Raw genomic sequence first — 22,275 nt, 5'->3', positions numbered from 1 at the left:
GGGTTTGGAAGTACTTTCTAAGCTTGAAAGTGTTAGAAGAAATTTTTTAAAAGAAGAGATTAAATAAGCTTGACCACACAGTCATTACAAATTTCCATAGATGTCTTACTCTCCCAGTTAATATATCCTCAATATACTTAGGAAAAAATCTTGCATCAATATGAAAGACAACATATTACAGTTGACCCTTGAACAAATGCCGGCTCGCACTGCGAGGGTCCACTTAGATGCAGATATTTTTCAATGGTAACTATTATAGTGCTACACAGTCTGAGGTTGGTTGAATCTGGGGATGCAGAGGAAACGCCGATAGGGAGGGCTGACTATAAATTACATGCGGATTAACCCTCCTCCCCCACTGTGTTGTTCAAGGGCCAAATGTATAATATAAAATGCTCATTCAGATAAATTGAAATCAGCAGAAATACAATTTCTGAGCACCTAGCCCAGGTCAAGTCTATGCTGGATAGCTTGCAAACATTCAGTTAAGGTGGCCATCCCCAGTTGGTCCAGGAAGAACCTGAGTGTCGGAGGTGTGAAGGTTCTTGCATAGTCACTTACCTCAAGGGTCATGCGCTGTTTCTGCCTATCCGTCATGTGTTCCCTCCCAGCCCCACCCTGGCTCATATTTACACCTTGATTTCTTTCACGGCCCTGCCCCTGGCCCAGGAGATGGGTCCTGAATAGTCTCAGTTATTGAAGGTGTGGACCCATTCCTCTTGCCAAGTGATTAGGTTTAGGAGTGGACAAGTGTCAAATTCTGGCTAATAAAATGACAGGGAGAAATCTTCTCACGGGCTTGTGGGAAATAATTCCTCGCTCCTATAAACAGACAGTGCTTTCTTTGCGTTTTTCACTCTACCATTTTGTATTCCTACCAGGTTTATATGAAAATGTAATGAGTTGTTCCACATCTTTGCTGGTCCTTGGTATTGCCAGTTTATTGTTTGTTTGTCTCTGGGTTTGTTTGTTTGTTTCGTATTTTAGCAAATTTAATAGATGTGTAGTGGTGTTTTGTTGTGATCTTAATTTGCATTTCTCTGAGTAATGCAAAACCAAACAAGCAATACCTAATGCAATAAATATCCTAAAGAAATTAACAATGTTTGTGAATTTAAATGTATTGATCTTTTTATGTACTAATTTCCCACTGTTTTTTTAGATTACAAAGTTCTTTCCCAATGAGAAAACAGAAGAAAATTCACCTACACTTTTAGGGTTGTATGTGGATGTGATACCTGGAGATGCTACAGACATCTCGTGATCATCAGAGGTGGGGCAGGGCCAAGTCTCCGCAGGGAAAAAGGCCGGAATCCTAATCATACTCCACCCCCCGCCACACCCGGCCTGCCAGAGGCTCTATTTGGGGCTGTATCATGTGGCAGATAGTACATTTCTTATTTAGTCACACTGAGCCTGGGTCTTCTGTTGCTTGCCACCAAAGACCTTGTAACAGCAAGTGAGTGGAAGCACTGAGATTTGAACCCATACACACAATTCTAAATGAAAATATAACCTATTAACACACACGGAAAAAAGGTTTAACCTCATTAGTAAGCAAAGAAAAGTAAACTAAACAAGATTGAGACTCCATTTTTTAAAACTATTACATGATTAAAAAAATTTTAATGGTAAGTATTGTCATACTTTGCTGGTGTTTAAGAAGCTAAACCATCACATCTCCTCAAAAATAACAACAGCAGCTATCATGTATCGAGTGCTTACTATCAATACATGACAGATACTATACAAAGCGAGCAAACTTGATTTAACTTAAAACAAGCTCGTAAAATAGATATTGTTATCTCAGTTTAAAGATAAGGTTTGGAGAGACCTGCTGACCTTGCTGAGTCCTCACAGGGACAAAGGGTGGTTCTCTGGGGTCCCATCACTCTACAAAGTGAAACAACGTGTGCCAAGGGGACTGGCAAAATAGGGGCACGAAAAAAGAGGGAAAACAGGTAGTAGAGTTTAAAGTTTGATAGTCAAAAAAATAAAAGCATTAAAGTAGTCATCACAGGGAAATATCTATTCCTTAGCCCTCCTCACGATATATTTTCATCTGGGTATTGAATTTATTTTGAGTTACTTGTTGGGGGCTTGGGCTGGTGGCACCCTTGCCATTGGTGAGCGTCTCTAAGGGTCTCACTGCAGCCCCTGGAGTCAAGATTCAACCCAGATCCGACTCTAAAGCCTGTACTTACAATAAAGACTACTGGGACCCAACTTAGAAGGCAATTTAGCAAATTAAATCAGTAGCCTCAAGAACGCCTATATTTCTTAATCTGTTAAATTAAATATTCTGTTCTACCACACATAACAAATGTGAAAAATTGTAAAAGCATTAAGAATAACTGTGTTAGAGGCAGAGTTTTTAATAATAATAAAAATTAGAAATTCATACAAATGTTTAACCATAGGGGCCTCGTTAATTAAATTATGTAATGTAACTATTACAAATAATCTTTATGAGGACTTTAAGGGGGAAACTGTATTATATCAAATGGAGAAAAAACAACACATAAGAGTATAAAAATTATTCAGAACTGTCAAAAAGAAAATTTTAAAGGTGTAGAAAAAAAGATGGAGAAAAAACATGCTTAAAAATGTTAACAGAGACTAGATCCCTGTATAATGGGTGATTTTCTCTAATTTCTTGTATTTTCTGTAATGAGAATGTTCTCTAATGAGTACTACTTTTAGAACAGAAATACTCCTAATAATCTTTATTTTGAAAAAGGTGTAAAGGTCTTGGAAAACATTTTTATTTAGATAGTAAAAATTACTGAGGGGTGGAGGGGCTTCCCATGAAGACATTCTAATTGCGATTCCTCAGCGCTCAGAGGAAAGGCTGGGAGGAGACACCCATGGCTGTCCTCACTCACAGTTTTCCAGAGCAGCCTGACATCAAATATTTTGCCCCTCTGTCAGCTCATGTGATTCAGTATTTGGTTCAGGAAGCATGACCATGGGAAACTTATTCAAAACTTATATATTTATAAAGTACCTGGGTAGGTTACATATGTTTCTGGATCGCTAACCCCAGAAATATCTAGGGAGGTGCAGAACTCTCTGAAGCTTGAGTAGCAAACAAAAATTCTATCATGGAGTAAATCTACAAAGCTCATTAATATAATTTATTAACAGTCGCTCCTTCTTTCTGGAAACACTCTCTCGGTGTCTACATCACCCAGCGATCTCTCCTGGTTTTCCTCCCATCATCTCTGGCCGGTTCTTCTGTCTCCTGTGAGGCTCTCCACTTTGCACTTCTCCGAAATCTACACGCTCACCTTGTCTCTCCCAGGCCCTCAGCTCCTCTCTCTACACCCTCGCCTGGACAACCTCGTCTACTCTCTCAGCTCTTGCTGCCCTCTGAATAGTAGTCAGCCTCTAACAGCCCCTAAAAGCTGGTATTAATAACTTAGAAATAGGTTTAATATAAACGTTTTCATTAGCCTTCATTTTTAAATAACAGATGACTCTCCAAAATGGTTGTCAAAGAACAGTGTATATGTGTTATCTTTTGATTACCTTTTCTACCAATCTGACTGTCTGACTGCTGATGTTTCAGAGTGAGGGTGACTAGATCGTCTCCTGTTTTCAATGTACTTCCTCTGAAGTTATTTCACCATAGTTTTAACCATTGTCCAGTCAACATAATACTTTGAAAAATTCACTTGAGGAAGCCACATGTTGAAGAAGGCACTCAGGGTACAGCCACTTCATGGCCCACCCGCTGGCCATGCCTAATGAGGGACCAGAGGGACACCTGCTAAGCAGAATGGCTATTCCAGGAATGAATTTGTGTATAAATGGAAAACATGATAACCCCCAAATTGTCCTTCCTAAGCAAACCCCACCTTTCCTTGTAAATGGTTTACATAGTGTTTGATTTTCATTGCTTTGTATTGTCTGAGAATCAAGGCATTTGTGCTTTCAGCCCATCAAAAGATTTATGATAAGGCACATCAGCCACTTCCCCTTCCTCTTTCCCTCCCTCAGAGGTCCCCCTGAACTCTTTTTTTTTTTTCCTTTTGGCCACACCTCAGGGCACGTGGGATCTTACTTCCAACCCCCACCCCCTGCAGTGGAGCGCTGAGTCTTAACCACTAGACTGACAGGGAATTCCCCCCTCCCCTCCGAACTCTTTAAGGCAATTCTCTCGCAACTGCACAAGCTCAGCTCAGTATTGTCCTGTCCTGCACACCCTGCCTTTATTGTGCTTGTTCAGTCGGTAGCCAATCGTTTCAGCTCAACAAATATTGGGGGTGCCCACTATGTATGAAGAGCTGTGCCAGGCACTGTGGAGAGCAAGATAATGGGACAAGAACCTTCAAAAGTGAATCACTTCTGTCCCTTTCCTCTCGCTTTCAGGCCTGAGCTGAGCTGTCAGCCACTATCCCCAGATACAAGGGCTTTGTGGTTGGAGCTCAGGGTCAAAACCAGTCAGAGGCTGGTGCTGTTTATTGTGTTCTTGATCACAACCTTTATTGCAAACTTTAACTTAGTACAAACTTAGGTGTAAAACACCCTGAATTGGGCTTCCCTGGTGGCGCAGTGGTTGAGAATCTGCCTGCCGATGCAGGGGACACGGGTTCGAGCCCTGGTCTGGGAAGATCCCACATGCCGCGGAGCAGCTGGGCCCGTGAGCCACAACTACTGAGCCTGCGCGTCTGGAGCCTGTGCTCTGCAACAAGAGAGGCCGCGACAGTGAGAGGCCCGCGACCGTGATGAAGAGTGAGCCCCGCTCGCCACAACCAAAGAAAGCCCTCGCACAGAAACGAAGACCCAACACGGCCCAAAATAAATAAATAAATAAATAAATTTAAGAACAGTTTAAAAAAAAAAAACACCCTGAATTCAGAATTAGACATGCCACACGCTCCCCAGCTATTCTGACCTCATGCTTTAAATATTCTTTCTTAGATCAAATACACTCTCTCCGCTCTCCTTTCCCATCTAGCAGCCTCCTCGGGCAGTAACATGACTTAAATCTAAATAAACCATTACTTTCACTAGACAATTGGCTTTCTGTGGAACTAAGTGAAGAAGATATGGAGACACCCGCAAGATCATAACCAGCCCATTGTGGTTTCCTCTTTTATAGCAAGTTAGAGAGCTTGATGATCATTGTAACTATTCCTTATTATTATCAAATACTGACACTGGTTTCAGCCTTTAGACCATTTTTTTCCTCCAAGTTGCAAACAAAGGCGTGCAGACGTTGTTCTGCATTCATTACAAAGAGCCTTGCATTTTCCTCCATGAATTTCATACTTAGTGCCGTGCGGAAGTCCCTCACAAAGGGTAAGCGCGCAGAGCCCGCACCTCCCGCTGGAGAGCGCAGAGGTTCGCTGGGGGAGGTTTGATCCGAGCTGCGAACTCCCCCTACCCCATCGCAGTAGCGCCATCTGCAGCGTGCGGCTGGACCGCCTCCAAGTAACTCACTGCCTGCTTTAGAACTTTTATGGGCCTGCTTTTTGAAAGCATACTCATTCCGTATGCAAAGGCTTGGATACATATGCACACCAACAGCCTGTAAGCATGCAAAATGTGCAGATGGGCAAAGGAAAATGAAGCCAGGGGTTTGGCGCGAAGACAAATTATTAACCCTGCGAATTTCTAAAAGCCACATAGGAGCCCTGTGGAAAACAGGGCTCTCTAGAGAACTGGTAATTGGAACTTACTTTAGATTTCAGAAACTGTAGTTTAATAAAAAGCATAAGAAAAACAGACTTTAGAACTTGATTTTTTTTTTTTGGCATTGCTCTCTTTGAAAACAAACACCTGAAAGGTCACAAAATTTCAATCAGCTGCAAGATGACCAAATTTGATCTTTTCTCCACAGCTATCACCACACATGAATCACACCTCCTTAGTGGATATGGTGCAAGAGAACTGGAGGATAGCCTTCCTTAAATGAACTAACAGCTGCATGATTCTTTTTAGGAAGGAAAAGCAGGCTGAATTTGGGGTACCATACAATAACTTATAATACATTTTCAAATATTTAATATGCCCATCGTATTTATAAATACATAATAGATTTTGCAAAGGTATACCAAGCCTTTTTAGTAAGATTGTTTATTTCAGAATAGTTTAGAGAATTAAAATGCTTAGATTTTCAGACCATACTTAGGTCTAAGAGCTTCAGAATTAGTCAGCATCTCTTTTTTTTCCTCCCTTTCTTTTTTTCTTTAATTGAAATATAATTGACATATAACACTGTATTAATTCTAGGTGTACAACACAATGATTTATGTGTATATTGGGAAATGATGACCGCAATAAGTTTAGCTAACATCCATCACCCCACATAACAATTTTTTTCTTGTGATAAGAAATTTTAAGATCTACTCCCTCAGCAACTTTCAAGTATACAATATTCTTAACCATTAGAGTCAGCATTTCTAAATGAAGATACATGCAATTTATTCTATTCTTTCCAAAAGAATTCACTTGGAATCAATTCAGTAGACCTCCTTATCAGTGAGGTGCTAGACTGAAACAGGGAGGGGCTCCACCTGCTCCACAGCCCTTCTTCAGCTGGACCCCTCAAGCCATCTATGAGTAGTCAAGCAATCCTGGCACAGACTGTTGAGAGCCTTACACATACTTGTGCGTGTTTCTGAGTCTATTACAATGGTCCATTTTCTTCTCTAGACTCTAAGATGCTGGTGGGTAAAGACTGTGTTGCTCTGAGTCCCTAGCCCCTCCCTGTCCTCAGTGCAAGTCAGGCATTAAGCAGTTCCTATAGGTTTCGCTGAGTGTTGTGCTAGGGCAAGGATCACGTGCTCTCAAAGCACAAAGCAGGGAGCCAAACCTAGTCTAGGCATCAGAGAAGCCCTCCTAGAGGAGTAGCATTTTAAAAGACAGCTGAATTTAAATGACTTAGGAGGTAGCACCCACTGGAATTGAACGACTGGATGAGAGGTTTCCAAGAGCAAGGGCAATGCCCACATTACTGGGGCGACTGGATGCAAATCGACGCAGGAAACGATGAAGAAAGAACATGTTTGGGAGTGCGGGGTGAGATGAAGCGTTCAGGCTTGGCATTTAATCGGGGTGTTCCTGAGAGCTCTGGGTGGAGCTGTGCAGGCAGCAGGAGGGAGGATGGGGTGTCCAGAAAGCTGGGTAGGCTCTTTGGGAGTCCTCGACATTGGGTGGCAAGAAAAGCCAAGAGAGTGGATGAGACCGCCCAAAAAGAGTGGGCAGAGAAAGGGATAAGGAAGGAATCTGAGGAGAGGGAGCCCAGGAAATTGCAAGGCAAGGGGGATAAGGAGAAAGACAGGAGAGGGCAGCGTGGGAACCAGGGGAAAGGAATGCTTCAAGAAGGAAGGGATGGTCAACAGGTCAAGGCTGCTGGGTCAGAGTGTGGGATTTAGCAATGAGAAGTCCTTCAGTGACCTTGATGCCTTGGCGGGTGAAGGGAGCGTGCAGGGTCACACTGGTAGAGGCATGAATGAGGGGTCGGGGAAAGGAGTAGCAAGTCGAGTTCGACAGTGAACGAGGACAGCTGGGGGTGGCTGGAGGGATAGGTAGGTTGGATCAGTGTTTCTTAATCCTGGCTGCACACTGGAATCACCTGGGGAGCTTTCAAAATAAATTCTGACACCTGGATCCCACCCCTGCCAATTCTGACTTAATTGTTCTGAGGTGCAGCCTGGGCACCTTTAAGTTTTTAAAGCTTCCCAGGTGATTCTAATGAGTAGCTAGCGCTGAGAACAATTGGGATAGGAAAATAATTTCTTTTAAAGATGGGAGTAAATTCAGCATGTGAAACGCTGAAGGATGGAGCCATACAGAAGGGGCAGCTGAAGATATGGAAGCAGAGGTGATGGTGATTGACGTGGGAGCCCCTGAGAGGGAGGTGAGGATGGAGTCAGCAAAGTAGAGGCTGTGACTTAGAAATAAAGCAATTCCTTTATTACGGCAGGAGAAAGGGAGAGAAAGAAATGTGGACGGGGTCAGGGTTGAGGTTCTGCTGGCAGGATGGAAGCCTTCTAATGAAGCCCGTGCTCTTTGTGAATCAGTAAGAGGAAAAAGAAGGGGGAGGGGGTGGCGAGATCAGCATTTGGAGCATGGAGAGGACTCGCAAGGTTGAGTGCCTGCTTCAGCTTAGCGACCCTGACTTGTAGCATCAGCGGTACGTGAAGCTGATGGTTTTCAGCAGAACATTAAGAAATGTGAAAACAGTACTTCCCTAAGCATGAGGTTTACGTCCTTCAAACCCCATTGTTGGGAGGATTCAAAGTTAAACAGCTAAGACCATAGGAAGCACTGGGGCAGGGGGAGGGGGCATGGTTGGAAGTTAACCAATGACATCCCTTGTAAATAGTTACATTCTCTGAATCCAAAACAAAGAACAAACAAAACTCTTATATTGATATAAAACATATTAATAATAAAGAGAAAATCAACAGCATTCTACATATTTCAAATGAGTAAAAATTAAATCCTCTACATTTTTACCATTGTTTGCTTCTTAAAAACATTAGCATCTCCCTCCCCTACATTCGCAGTGAGTTGTTTACAAATCTGTTCCACAAATCTCCCCACTTCCCACATTCGGTCTAATCCAATACTCACTGGCTTTCTGGTTTTATGACTGAGTGACTCGGTATTTGTGGACATGCCATCTGAACATTTTGAAATTGTGAAAAAATAAGTAAGTCTTCGTGAATACCTAATTTTTCCATGACACGACACCAGGTTGGTGAGTAGGATAACCAAGTGTCCAGTTTTGCAAGGAACTGAAGGGTTTCCCGGGATGCAAGACTGTCAGCACAAAACCTAGAGTGTCCCGGGAAAACCTGGAGGGTTGGTCACTCGACGCTCTCCCCCCTACAACCATCCCTCCCTCGCTCACTGGTGACACGTGCCTGAGAGACCAGCAGAGAAAATGTCTGCAAGCCAGTTTCCAGACCAGAAGCTGATGTGGTGAAAGGGGACTAAGAATTACTTGAAGACCACACACTCTTCTCTTCCCCTCCTGCTGCTCTATCCGGCTTCTTGGCGTGGTGTAGTGCAGCACCTACGCGTGGTTAACTCCTAACACCCCATCCGTTTCCTTCGCCACCCCTGTTCCTTTGATGAGGCCACTCCGGCCTATCTTGGTTCTGAGACCTTCTTCTGTCTTGTGGCTAGTGTCCGAAGAAGGCCTCCGCCCTTCCCAAACCACAGTTTTCTCCTTTCATCCTCAGAAAAGATAAACTAAGCCAAACACATACCTTAATTATCAGGCCAAAGCACTTCTTGATTAAAGAATTTTAAACATCTCAATACAAAAAAGGTGCCTTGCTCTTTAGAAAGGGAGGATACTGCCTGACCTCTTCTGCCCTTTGACAATAGAAGCCAGGTCTTTATCAAAAAGAAACTGCTTTCTTCTTCATTCCAGGATGTGCTTTGCTTAGAGCCCATTTTAAAATCATCCACGGATGAAAAGTCACATTCTTGAAGGAGAACAGAAAAGCAGTTTGTATAATAGAGTGAAGAAATGAGGTTTTCCTCTATTAAATCCTTAATCCATGTTTGTTGATTTGATGAATAAATGAAGACAAAGCAGATTTCTTTAATCATGGAAGAGTTACTCCTTGCCTTCACTATAACTTAGCGAGTATGCATTTTACAACACGAGGTGTAAAGCTCTGGATCCAGTCTACAGAGTACACAAGGGCAAGCAAAGCAAGGCCCTTTCAATAATAATTAGCTGTGATCAGTTAGGAGAATGTGGTAAGGTGAGGAAAGAAAATTACAGAGCAGAGAAGACCAGAACTTACCTCAGAATACCTCTTCCACAACCACATGGCGTGTCAATCCCATCACAAAATAGAAAGGTATCAAACATTTGGGTGGGGGATCAGAGAGTAAAAGAGTAGAGTGAATAAATTTTACAGACCCTGTATAAAACGTGGTGAGTGCCTCTACGGAGGATATGGTGTTTCATATTTTGGTTGCTTTTTAAAGTTTCTTCCCAGGTTTCGTGTGGCCCAGCATCTGTACCGAGTCACACTCAAAAGAAACATGACTCTATCTGGCAGCCTTAAAGATGAACTCATATCTTTGCTGTGGGTGTTTTTTAAAGAACCAGACCAAATACACGGCACCTTGCAGAAAGCATCCCAGAAATTCTCCCTGGCCATAGTTCTTTTCTCCAAAAATCTGTATTCATGGCGGCCCCTAAAAATAAAATTACTGCTACTCACCCTGGTGCACGAAGTGGTCCTTCTCCACCTCCTCCTTCACCTTCACGCTCCTTTCGCAGTTGCAGTTGGCTGTCAGGACTCCCGCCCCTAACTGCCAGCCCTGCCAGGCTGCTCCAGGATGCTGGAGAATTCTCTGTTCCTCCCCCACCCTGTTCCCCCTCGCTTTCCACAGAGCAGTTTGTAGAGTCCTCTGGGAAGTGGAGCCCCTCCCTCTGACTGTTTTGTGAAAAAAACTCTTGTGTGGCCCATTTCTGGCAAATAAGCTTCTCCAGTTTGTTCTACCCGCATTCCTGGGTGGAGATCATTCTCTCTGGGACAGCTTGAGGGGCTGGAAGCAGATGGGCTCAACTCAGGGTAGAAGTGAAGTGGAGGTCAGGGGTAAAGCAGGGCTTGTTTTTCTGTGGGTCAGTCCACAAGGAACAGCTGTGTAAGTTAGAATGTGAAACCCCCAATGCGTCTATGTCAAGATTTGATCTTGTGAAACGGCAACGTAAACAAACCTTGTTTTTTTCCCCATGAGGTCAGAGTTACAGCCCTCACGTTCAACTTAGTTCTTCTCGGCATCCCACCATCCCCATTCCGATTGTCTTGGGCCACATAGAACGCCCGCGTTTCCCTCTCCTTCAAACTTGATATAGCCGACCCTAGGCCAGTCTGTGTGACTGTACTCGTAAAGGTGTTCACATGCTGTAGCCCTGCGTCTCCACTTCTAGGACTCTACGCCAAAGAAATAATCAGAGATGCAGACACATATTTATACCAAATATAGGTTTATTTATAATAGTGAAAAAATGGGTATGACCTAAGTGTCCCCAAATCAAGAAATGGCTAAAATTTTTTGATAATTTATGTGATGAAATATCATATACTATCAGAATTCTGATATCAAATATTTAATAACATAAAATGTTTCTAATTCAGTGTTAACTAAAAATCATGAATGAAAATTCTATTTGAATTATGCCATCAATTGTGTATATGTGTATATATATGTTTGTATGTGCATGTGTATATATACACAACACACACATAATTTGGTTGCCCCCTGGGGAGTAGAAATATAGGTATTTATTTAGCCTTCTGCATTTTATCATGAACATATGTTTATTTTACAGTCGTAGGTGAATAAATGTTATTGTAAAGTAAATGTAAAAAGAAAGTATTTCTTAGCAGAGTAACTGATGAAAAAAGAAGCTGGAACGACCTAAATGGTTAACAATATGCGAATGGTTAAATAAATGGAAGTGCATTCATGTGTCCCATCGCCACTGAGAGGGCCTCACCTCCTGCTCCTGAATGTGTGGAGGGCACCTGGTCGGTGAGGCCCCGAGTCACCCCCAGCCTCCTCCTCTCTGTCCTCTCCTGATCCTGCTGCCTGTGATGATGCGACCATCGACCTCTTACTAGCTTGGACATGACTCTGCTGGCATTTCTTTCTTGTTGAGAGAACCCTACTCCTCCTACCATGCAGTTCAGTAGAACTGGCCCTCCTGCATCCCACTAAGTGTGGTTCCCAGACACCAGCTTTGCCAAGGGATACTCCATCTCTCTGACCCAGTGAGTCAATCAGCTTAGGCAACCACAAGCCCCACTGATGGTTTTCTTCAGAAGCCATCAGGAGAACTGCTATCTCCTCCTCTGGGATCAAGAGCTATAAAGATATAAGCCAGAGAGTCATATGGATAGCTTTCTTTCAGGAAAATGTCCATATTGTCCATATTGGAGGGAATGATACCAACACAGGTGAAGAGAGATGAGAGATGACAAATAAATTCTAAAGACATTGTTTGAGCCTCTGAATTCAGCAGTGACAGAGTTTTTATTTTCCTCGGTTAATAAACTTCTCCCCTTCCTCCCTCCCTTCCTTTTTCCCTTATCCCTATTATGTATTTGTTTGTTTGTTTCTGTTGTTGATTTTTTCTTAAGCTTGTTTGACAAAGGGCTCTGTCGCTTGTAACCGAAGGAGTTCTGACTCAAACAGTTATCCTACGCTGGATTTGGCAACTTGGTTTTCGGAAGCAACTATTCAGCCTGTGCATGCCAAGGAAGTCTGGACTCTTTCTAGAGGAACTCTTGACTTAGAGGGCATGACCCTAGACAATCCTTTTCCCTCTATTTGTGGACATTTTCTGTCCTTGTTGGCTGGAAATTTCTTTCCTCCCTACCAGTAAGAGAGTGAGATCAGACATATATCATTTATTATTTATAGGCACTAAAAATTTCCAGAGCATTTTTAATGACATGGGAAAATACTTGTAATATATGACCTCAATTAGTTAAGTATGTAATAACAGCTAGTTATAGAAAACTACTAGAAAGAAATTTATCAAAATATTAACAGTGGTTATATCTGAGCGATAAGATTATGGGTGATTTATATATTATATTTTCTAAGTTTATAAATGGACATGCAATTATTTTGTCATTAGAAAATAATAAGTTATTAAAATAAATACATAAATTGTAGTACATTCATCCAAAGGACAATTTTGTAGTCATTGGAAAGAATGTTTTGAAGATATTTCAGTAACATTGAAAAATGCTCATAATGGAACAATTGGAAAGGTAGACAAAACTATATATATCACTGATCTCAATTATGTTAATTATAGATGTGCAAATAGATGCATAGGAAATGACTAAAGAAATTGCTTCAGAATATTAATAGAAGTTATCCCTGACCTATGAGATCAGGGTTCATTTTTGGTTTCTTCTTTAATGTGTGTTTGTGTTTTCCAACTTTCAGAATCAGAATTCTTTTATAATCATAATAAAACATTAAAATGTTACTCTGGTGGAGAATAGGTTTGAGAAGGCAACTCGCCCTCTCTCCTACCCCTTCGATGCAGGATGCCCCACACCTTTCCTCCTTTCTCCAGGTCACGGGCTGAAGTCCCCTCTGCCTCTGTTTAAGGAAGAGGTGGATTGCGGTCAATTTCTATTCTGGGTGGAGACAGGCCTTGTAATCTTCCACCAGGGATGACTGTCTTCTAGAGGCCAAGTTTCCCCAGCTTTATCTTCCAATTTAGATATACAACACACACACACACACACACACACACACACACACACACACACACGTATATTTACAAATTATTAAAGCAGAATTTCTTGGAAAGAGAGGAGCTAAAGCAGAGAATGTAGCAAAAGAAAGCAAGATTTACATAACATATTTTGAATGTAAGCTAAATACTTTACATACATTTTTGTCATTTAATCTTTTCAAAATCCCTCTGAAAAAAGTATCATCATTTCCCCTGATTAATAGATTTGCAAAACAAAGTCTTAGAAAGAGATATGCGATAACTTCACCTTCACAAAACCAATAAGTGGTGGAAGTGGGATTTGAACCCAGGCAATCTTATTCTAGGACCTGTGCTGTTAACCAATATGTATACGACACACTGAGGTAATATACATCATGATTTCTGCATTAACTCTAATGACTTCCTAGCTGAGAATCTGTGAAACCCTTGCAAAAGGTGGTAAGGGAAAAGTTTCAGTTCCTTGTTTTAGTTCCTTTCTTTGTTAATCATCTGATTCTGCACCATTTCTTGACATTCATCTGTATGAGATTCACAACTGATATACAGCAAAATGAAGACCTCTTTGGATCAAGGATTTTAAAAATAATTGTAGAAGAATCTCAACTATCTGTAATTGATTGGAGCTCAGACTTTAAATACACGCAGTTCAGTAGTTGTGCATGTAGTTTTAGATATTTCTGCTCCTGCCAGCTAATGCATAGATCTGTGTAGGAAAAGACGAGGAAGGATAGTCTCTGATGTGCTTACTGTAAAACTCTGGGCACATTTGCTGGTTTCCCTTCACTTTGTTCTGTGTTGCTGGGGTATGAAGCAGTTTAAAAATCTCCTCAGTTTTTGTGGATTAGGGAGCAACACTGAGTTTAAGACTTATCTGGAAAAGTTATCTCCATTTTGCCAAAACTATTGCCAGCGTGGTTCTACTTTTTGAGGCCTCTGATCGGAGCCGCTATGATTTTACCCCTTGACTCACTCATAGCTGCCTGAGTGGGCAAACCTACCCAAGAAGTAGGGAGGGTCAGGGTAGTCAGGGCAGCTGATTGGAGACTAGAGAAGAGAAACTTTGGAGAAGATGAGATGTCCAGTGGTACTAAATGCTGAAGATAGGTGCGGTGGTTAAAAGCCGAGGAAAATTGTCTGGCTTTGGCAATTTAGTAGACTGTTGCTGGAGCAGATATGGAAGAGAGGCAGAAGTATAATTCAGGTTGCAGTGTGGTGAGGAATGAGTGGGAAGTAAGGGACTGAGTGAGTCGGAGCAGACTTTTCTTTCTTTGGCAGTGAAGCGCAGGTGGAGAGTTTAAGCATGTGAAAGAGGGAAAGTGTGTGCTTGCCAGAGTACACGTGTGAATGTGTGTGTGTGCAGGAGGTGAGAAAGCTGCTGAGCACATTATACGTAGAGTAGGAAGCAATACGTCAAGACAGAAGAGAAGAGGAAGAAGAATAACTACTGCCACTGAGAGCTTACTCTGTTCCAGCTAGGGCTTCACATTGTTTCACTTAATGCACACGGCAACCTTGGGAGGAAAGTGAGGACTAGAGAAGGTAAGTAATTTGCCCAAGATCACACAGGTATTATTCTGGCAGATTAAACAGACAGATCTTTCGTACTCTAGAGACCTATAAGCTCTATGCATGGAAGAGATGGAAAAGCAGGAAGAATATTTAGTACAGAAAGGTCCTAGAGGAGTTGGAATTTTAAAATATGGGTCAGTAAGACCAAGGGACATATTTATCCCAGAAGCAAAGAAAGATGGAATCAGAAAATACTACAAAAGAGATTAGAACTTAATTTCATTTTATTTCTTGGATAAAAATAGCCTACGTAGCTGGTGTAGGTGTCCAGCTAGGTTCCTAGGAGACCACCTATGATTCCATTAGGCTTACAGTGACAGAAACATATCCTTTTTTTAAATCCTCTTATCGTGTCTGGTTTTGATCATCCTCCAAATGATCTCAAGTTGTATACTGTACACTTGCATGACTGTGCACTCATAAAGCTATTCCTTTTACCTGGAATTCCCTTCCTCGTCTATTTATGAGTATGGAGATGGACACTACTAGTTAACTGGCAAAGCAAATAACTACTGAGATTGAATGAGTCCCATTCAAGAATTTGGTCTTATGATTTTTATCTACGAGGTTGTTGTTAGATTACATTGGCAGGGGTGTGTGAAATAGAAGAATTTTTAAGTATAGACTCCTAAAAAATGAGCAACAAATTACAACTGAGCTTTTCTATCACTAAGCCATTCCAATTGAAATTCGTGACCTACTTTATCTTATATTCTGTTGCCATAGTGCTTAGGTTAAATGTGTAACTAAAGAAAACTGACTTCCAATGCAAATCTTAATTTTTATTGTGCCCTGCAGTGCTCCAGGGATGATGCATGTGTGATAAGTCTCACATTTAGAAGATTCCAGGGGGAGTTTTGAGAGTTAAAGTATTATGGCCTCTATCAGTGGATATTAAGATAATATATTTTCTGGAGATGTGTGTCATTTTCTTAAAGAAGTGAGTGACTTTATAAATTCCCTTAGGCACAAAAGAAACAGGATTTTCTGTCTGCTTCAGAAATAGTCTACGACTTACACAGGCTAATCAGTATTTCCTAAAACAGGAAAGTATTTATCTTGGAAAATATAAGCTTCAAGCTCTAAGACAAATCCTTGTCCCTCAAGTATTTTAATGTCTCAGTTGGTTTCAAAATCAATTCCGCAGTAAAGTGCGAATTTAGAATTCTCAAGACCTTATCTTTATATTAAAAAAACCCAAAACAGCTGGAAAACATCTGTCAATGTCAAGGTGTGTGTTTGGTGGGTGGGAGAAGGGGCCTGAACAAGTCTAAGGGCTAACATTCCCCAGCATTCTCTACAAAAGGGCATATTTCTTTCTGAATGGTAAGGCTTTTTTCATTACACCTGTGACATTGTGACTTTAATGAGAAATATATATTTGGTCTTTGTCCATTGTTCCTGCAGGCAGCTCCTAAAACCCATGCAATTTCCTAAAGTGTTGAGAGCAATAAGGGTGTCCTTTGTTATGTTAATGAGATTACTTTTGGAAAGCCCCTTGGTAATGTAAGGATGGGGGCTGGTTGCCAGGGGAACCAAGCCAGATTAGAGGGTTGGACCTTTCATTCCCACCCCCCTGACCTCTGGGGAGGGAAGAGGGGCTGGAAGTTGAATCAATCACCAGTGGCCAATGATTTAATCAACTATGCCTGTATAATGGAGCCTCCATAAAACCCCAAAAAGAAGGTTGGAAAAGCTTCCAGGTTGGTGAACCAGAATGCTTTCACGTGCTGGGTCCCAGAGTCTATTGGGATAGAAGCTCCTGTGTGCTAGACTTCGATCTCTGTGTCTCTTTATCTGGCTGTTCAATTCTTATCCTTTAATATCTTTTGTAAAAAAAAAAAAAAAAGATAAACTAGGGAGTAAGCTGATTTCCTGAGTTCTGTGAGCTGCTCTAGCAAATTAATTCAACCCTAGGAGGGGGTCGCGGGAACCTCCAATTTATAGCCAGTCAGTCAGAAGTGCGGGTGACAACCTGGACTTGCAATTGGTGTCTGACTTGGGGGGCAGTTTTGAGGGACTGAGCCCTTAACCTGTGGGATCTGACAGGTCAGGTATATAGTGCCAGAATTGAGTTCAATTTGTGGGACACCTGGTCAGAGTTTCAGGGAATTGAGTTAATTGCTCAGAGGTATGGGAGAAAACACATCGTAACACCTTAATTTTTTTCTTTTTTGTATACAGTTAAGTCTCCATAAATCGGGGAGTTTATGGTGCAGATTCAACCCCAAACATGTTGTATTTGGCCTACATCACATTGGTTGTTGACTCTGTCTATCTCAGTTTGACTGCCTTTGGCAAAGTGAGCTTTTCAGTTATATTGATCCCGCCACTGTCTTTTTCTCTTTTTTAAAAAAAATTTTATTGGAGTATGTTTGCTTTACAAGATCCCTTATGTCTTATGTTCTATAACTGGCACAATTCACTCACTGGGGTTATAAAAGGAAAAAACCTATTACCTTCTACACTACTCCCAACATTTGACACCGAAGGTGTGGGTTTCTCCACCCTAAGCTAGCCTCTGATTGTTGGTGGACACGGACTGGGTGTCCTACAATTTAACTCAATTCTGACACGAACTACCCGGAGTTAGTGCAAACCTCGTAGGTTAAGGGCTTAGTCCCACAAGACTGCCCCCCCACTTCAGATGCCAATCTCAAGTCCCAGGTTGTTGCTTGTGCTTCTGACTAAATGACTATACATCGAGGGTTCCCACAATTCCCTCCTCAGGTTTGATCATTTGTGGGAACGGATCAGAGAACTCAGGAAAGTGCTTTACTTATGATTACTGGTTTATGACAAAGTTTACAACTCAGGAAGAGCCAAATGGAAGAGATGCATGGGGGCAAATTACGTGGGAAGGTGCATGAAGATACCCTGTGCTCTCTGGGCGCCCCGCCCTCCCAGCACCAACCCAGAGGCTCTCTGAACCCCATTGTTTAAGGGTTTTATGGAGGCTCATTACGCAGGTATGACTGATTAAATCATTGGCCACTGGTGATTAAGTCAATCTCCAGGCCCTTATCTTTTTCCCCTCCCCAGAGTCGTGGCGGGTGGAATGGGGCTGAAAGTTCCAACCCTAACGTGTTTGGTTCCTCCAGCATTCAGCCCCCATTCTCCCAGAGCCAGCTCATTAGCACAAACTCAGAGACGGTTGAAAGGGGTTTATGAAGAAAAACCAGAGATGCTTTTCTCACCCCCATTACTCAGGTAATTCCAAGGATTTTAGGAGCCCTGTTAGGAAGCGGGGCAGAGACCAAATATGTAATTCTTGTTATGTCACAGGTTACTTGCTTGAATCTTGTATGCATTTGATCTTGTTACTTTTGCCTTAAACATATTGGGGAAGGGGTGATATATAAATTGATAAATTACATTGAGCAAAATCATTCATCTATGTTTTCATTTGTTTATATTATTTATCTGTTTATATTATTTTATATTATTTTTATATCTGTTTATATATATATTTTTGTACTTCACATCTGTTTTGTTTTCATTTTTGGAGCATTTTTGCTTTGTTGCAGGTGATAGGGGTCTCTTTCGGGCTTACAGAGGGAAATGAGGAAGCCTTGAGCATTTCTCCAATCACCCTTTCTCTAATATACGGCTGCTGGTGAGTTATGCTTTGTGCTTTCCACCTCTTCTCAGTCTGTCCTGTTTCTGTACACCTCTATTAATTGTGTCGCTTTCCGGGATTTTATGTTCAAACCCACTGAGACAGAGAATCCACTATGGAGAGCCCAGGCTTGCTCACTGAGGTTTCCCTATGGATAAGATGCAGAATCCTATCTGTCCAAGGATGTGCTGGCCAGAGTTGCTGTGTGTGACATGACTCTGCAAGGCAACTGGTACACAAGAAACTACCCTTGGCTGCTTGTCCAAAATAGAACTTTTGGGGGCAAGCACTTAGAATCTGAGACGCCACTGGTACAGAGGAGACCAGAACTCAATTGCAGTTAAAAGCATACGTCCTGGAGTCATATTGGCTGCAGTTCATAGCTTGACTCTACCACTTACTAGTTGTGGGATCTTAGGTGAGTTACTGTACCGATCTGTGCCTCAGCTTCTTCATCTGACAAATGGGGATAATAATAACACACATCTCATAGTGCTGCTGTAAGGATTAAGTTAAATGATGTATGTGAAGGGTCTAGCATAGAGCTGGACATAAAACAGAAAGACTCAATAAATGTTGGTTATCATAATCATAATTATCATGGCTGTTATTTGGATACTTCCAAAGGTCTAGCACAGTGCCTTTCACATAGTAGCTTTTAAAAAATACTTGCTGAATGAATTCATGAAGCTATGAATTAATCACAGGGCAGTGCCTGAAATATGTAGTTTGGCTGAGTAAATTGTCTCCCAGGTGGGACTTTAAAATATTGTACCTAGAGACTAATATAAGTATTTCATCTCTTCTTTCAAAAATTATTTCCATAATGAGAGTTGCATAGCAAATGGTCTTTTTAACAGAGAGCTTCCCCACCCCATAGTCCCTAGAGTAGTACTAGATGATCCATTTGTTAATCTTCATGATGTCCCAGTGTAAAGCTAGCAGTAGTTTTCTTTATTGGCTAGGCAACTTGCAGTGTCTGCCACAGAAAGATATATTAATTTTTAACTTGCCAGATTTTCTTCCACAAAGCCAATAGCAGTGGATGAGAGAAATTTGTGATCCATATCCCTGCCAGCAATAAATATTACTGCTTTAAATTTTTTCTCTTTTTCTTCTTTTTTTTTTTTCATTCTGATAATGTGAAGTGATATAATGAAAATGTTTAGCTTGAAATTCACAGATTAGAAGCCGGCTGGTATGGAATCAAGTCCATCTATCTGTCTCCTTCATAGAATTGAACTATATTGAAATAGGCAAAATATATTGCAGATCTTTGTTTGGATAGAATCTATTGCCAACCTTTCTTTTTGTTTTTTAGCACATTGTTATCTCTGCTTGTCCAGTGTGCCACAGACATATATGCCATATATAGATGATCCTTAGATCTTGCTATTCTTCCAAAGGTACTAGATAGCATTTGGTATAAAAAGACACTGCTCCTGGGCTCCCCTGGTGGCGCAGTGGTTAAGAATCCATCTGCCAATGCAGGAGACACAGGTTCAAGCCCTGGTCCGGGAAGATCCCACATGCCGTGGAGCAACTAAGCCCGTGCACCACAACTACTGAGCCTGCGCTCTAGAGCCTGCGAGCCACAACTACTGAACCCGTGTGCCACAACTACTGAAGCCCGTGTGCCTAGAGCCCATGCTCTGCAACAAGAGAAGCCACCGCAATGAGAAGGCTGTGCACCTCAATGAAGAGTAGCCCCTGCTCGCCACAACTAGAGAAAGCCTGCACACAACAATGAAGACCCAACACAGCCAAAAACAAAAAAACAAAAAAAAAACACTGCTCCAGTACTTCAGGTGTGCTACTACCTTCATGATTTTCATTGTTAACATAATGAAAAAACCTCTGTCATAAGCATCATTGCTTATCATAGTTCTTGAACTTACTCCATAAATTATAAATTCCTACTATTTTAGATTCTCTTCTGTTTAAATTTATTACCTTTAGTTTCTATTCTTGGTTTACAAAGTGCATTAATTTTTATCTACTAACATTTCAAACTTTTATCTTTTTTTAATTGTTTAGATATTTTTCTCAGGTGTAATTCTTTTTAACCTCATCATTATTGTTTCTTATTTTCTTCCTCTTTTACTTTTAACTAGCTTGTTGATTTTGATCTTACAGTTTCTGTTATCTTCTTTTTGTATCATTGGTTAATAAACAGCAAGCAAGAAATCTAGTTAAAGAGACAGATCCAAAAGGTTTTGCTGATGAATTGGTCACAAATGGAGAGCGAAAGGAAGGAATTAAGTGTTGAAACTTAACATTTTAGCCCTAGCAAATGGGTGGGAAAGGATGTAATTTATTAAGGTAGGAAAAACAGAGAGGAATATTTTGGAAGAGAAAAATACGAGTTTCTTCACTATCACCACCACCATGTAACAAAAGAAAGTGCATTTAAACATTAAAAAAAGAAGACATAAATGTAGATATTTTTAAATGAATAGTTTGTTTTCTGAAAAATTCACTAGATGGTCCATTTTTTCTTCTTATTTTGCCGTGATTGGTGAAGACTTCTGGCATTTGGGAATACTTGCTGTAGATGATGAAAGGATTTATATTTCAGGAAAACTCATTGTGGTATCTATACAGAGAATAGGTTGAGGACTTCCCTAGTGGTGCAGTAGTTAAGAATCTGCCTTCCAATGCAGGGGACACGGGTTCGAGCTCTGGTCTGGGAAGATCCCACATGCTGCAGAGCAACTAAGCCCATGAGCCACAACTACTGAAGCCCGCGCGCCTAGAGCCCGCGCACCGCAACCAAGAGTAGCTCCCGCTTGCCGCAACCAGAGAAAAGCCTGTGTGCAGCAACAAAGACCCAATGCAGCCAAAAATTTAAAAATATAAATAATATTTTTTAAAAAAGAGAATAGGTTGAAAAAGCTTGAAGACAGAAAGCTCCATTTGAACGGAAGCTGTGAAAGTCAATTACAGCTGGAGAAGGTGAGAAAGAAAGATCTCTATTAACAGATCTGTTAAGTTGGTTGTTGAAGTTTTGCCTGATGTCAGTAGATGAAAGAAGCTTTTGCTGAGAGTGAAGTGGTTGAGCATTAATTTTTGAAGAAAAAGTGATAACTCGAGTTAATGGTATTTAGTTGTTTTAATCAGCATATTCAATTTTCTGAACTTCAGAGGCCTGTCCAGCCAACATATTGTCTTTACTTAGTATTGTTTTACCCAGCATGGCTTTGGAGGCCACATTATTTCAACTAAATCTTTAAAGGAATAAAAGTGTAGTAATTTGTAAATGTACTGGACACGTGTTAAATATTATCTTCAGCAATGAGACCATGAGTTCCTTATAAGCAAGAGTGCCTTTTTTGTACAAAGTTAAGCTGTTACTTTTTTGAAAAGATCCCACTCCCTGGAGACCAGCATTGCTGGTCTCTCACCCTCAAAATGGGCATATCATAGGATTCTTGAGGATATTTAATGAAATAATGACTGTATAAAGAAGGGGCTCAACACATACTACCTACCTATACTTTCTCTTCTTCCAACGCCCCAGTGCTGGGTACCCACAGAGCCGGCTAACCATGCGCCCGTTGAATGAATGACCATATGACTCAGAGCTCCTTATTTTGGAATTTCGACGGCTTGGAAAGCATGAGTCTACCAGCGTCTGTAAAGTGTAATGTCAATAACGTTTTGTTAATTAAAAAAAAAAAAAAAAAAAAAAAAAGCACCCACTAAACTACAAGTCCCGGCTTTCTCCTGGAAACTGACGCGTCACGTGGTTTGCCAGGAACCCGGAAGTCTGGCCCGCTCGCCCAATCATGCCGTGAAACCTACGTAGCGGCGCCAGACTGGCCAATCCTGCGGA

The 22,275-nt window shown here is 41.3% G+C and overlaps 1 long non-coding RNA gene across 1 annotated transcript in view; it reads right to left on the bottom strand.

Annotated features, from left to right (window-relative positions):
• The window catches only part of LOC309659734, a 46,176-nt gene extending 23,987 nt beyond the window's left edge, over positions 1-22,189 (bottom strand). The window contains exon 1 of the long non-coding RNA XR_014262924.1: positions 10,206-22,189. This is a non-coding gene — a long non-coding RNA (uncharacterized lncRNA). The remainder of the gene's footprint in view (positions 1-10,205) is intronic.
• Between the last annotated feature and the right edge of the window lie 86 nt (positions 22,190-22,275).

This window comes from Balaenoptera physalus (genome assembly GCF_965194825.1).
Source record: "Balaenoptera physalus genome assembly, chromosome: 4".
NCBI lineage: Eukaryota > Metazoa > Chordata > Mammalia > Artiodactyla > Balaenopteridae > Balaenoptera > Balaenoptera physalus.
The sequence above is the reverse complement of the archived record's forward strand: the minus strand, read 5'-3'. Positions and strand labels throughout refer to the sequence as shown.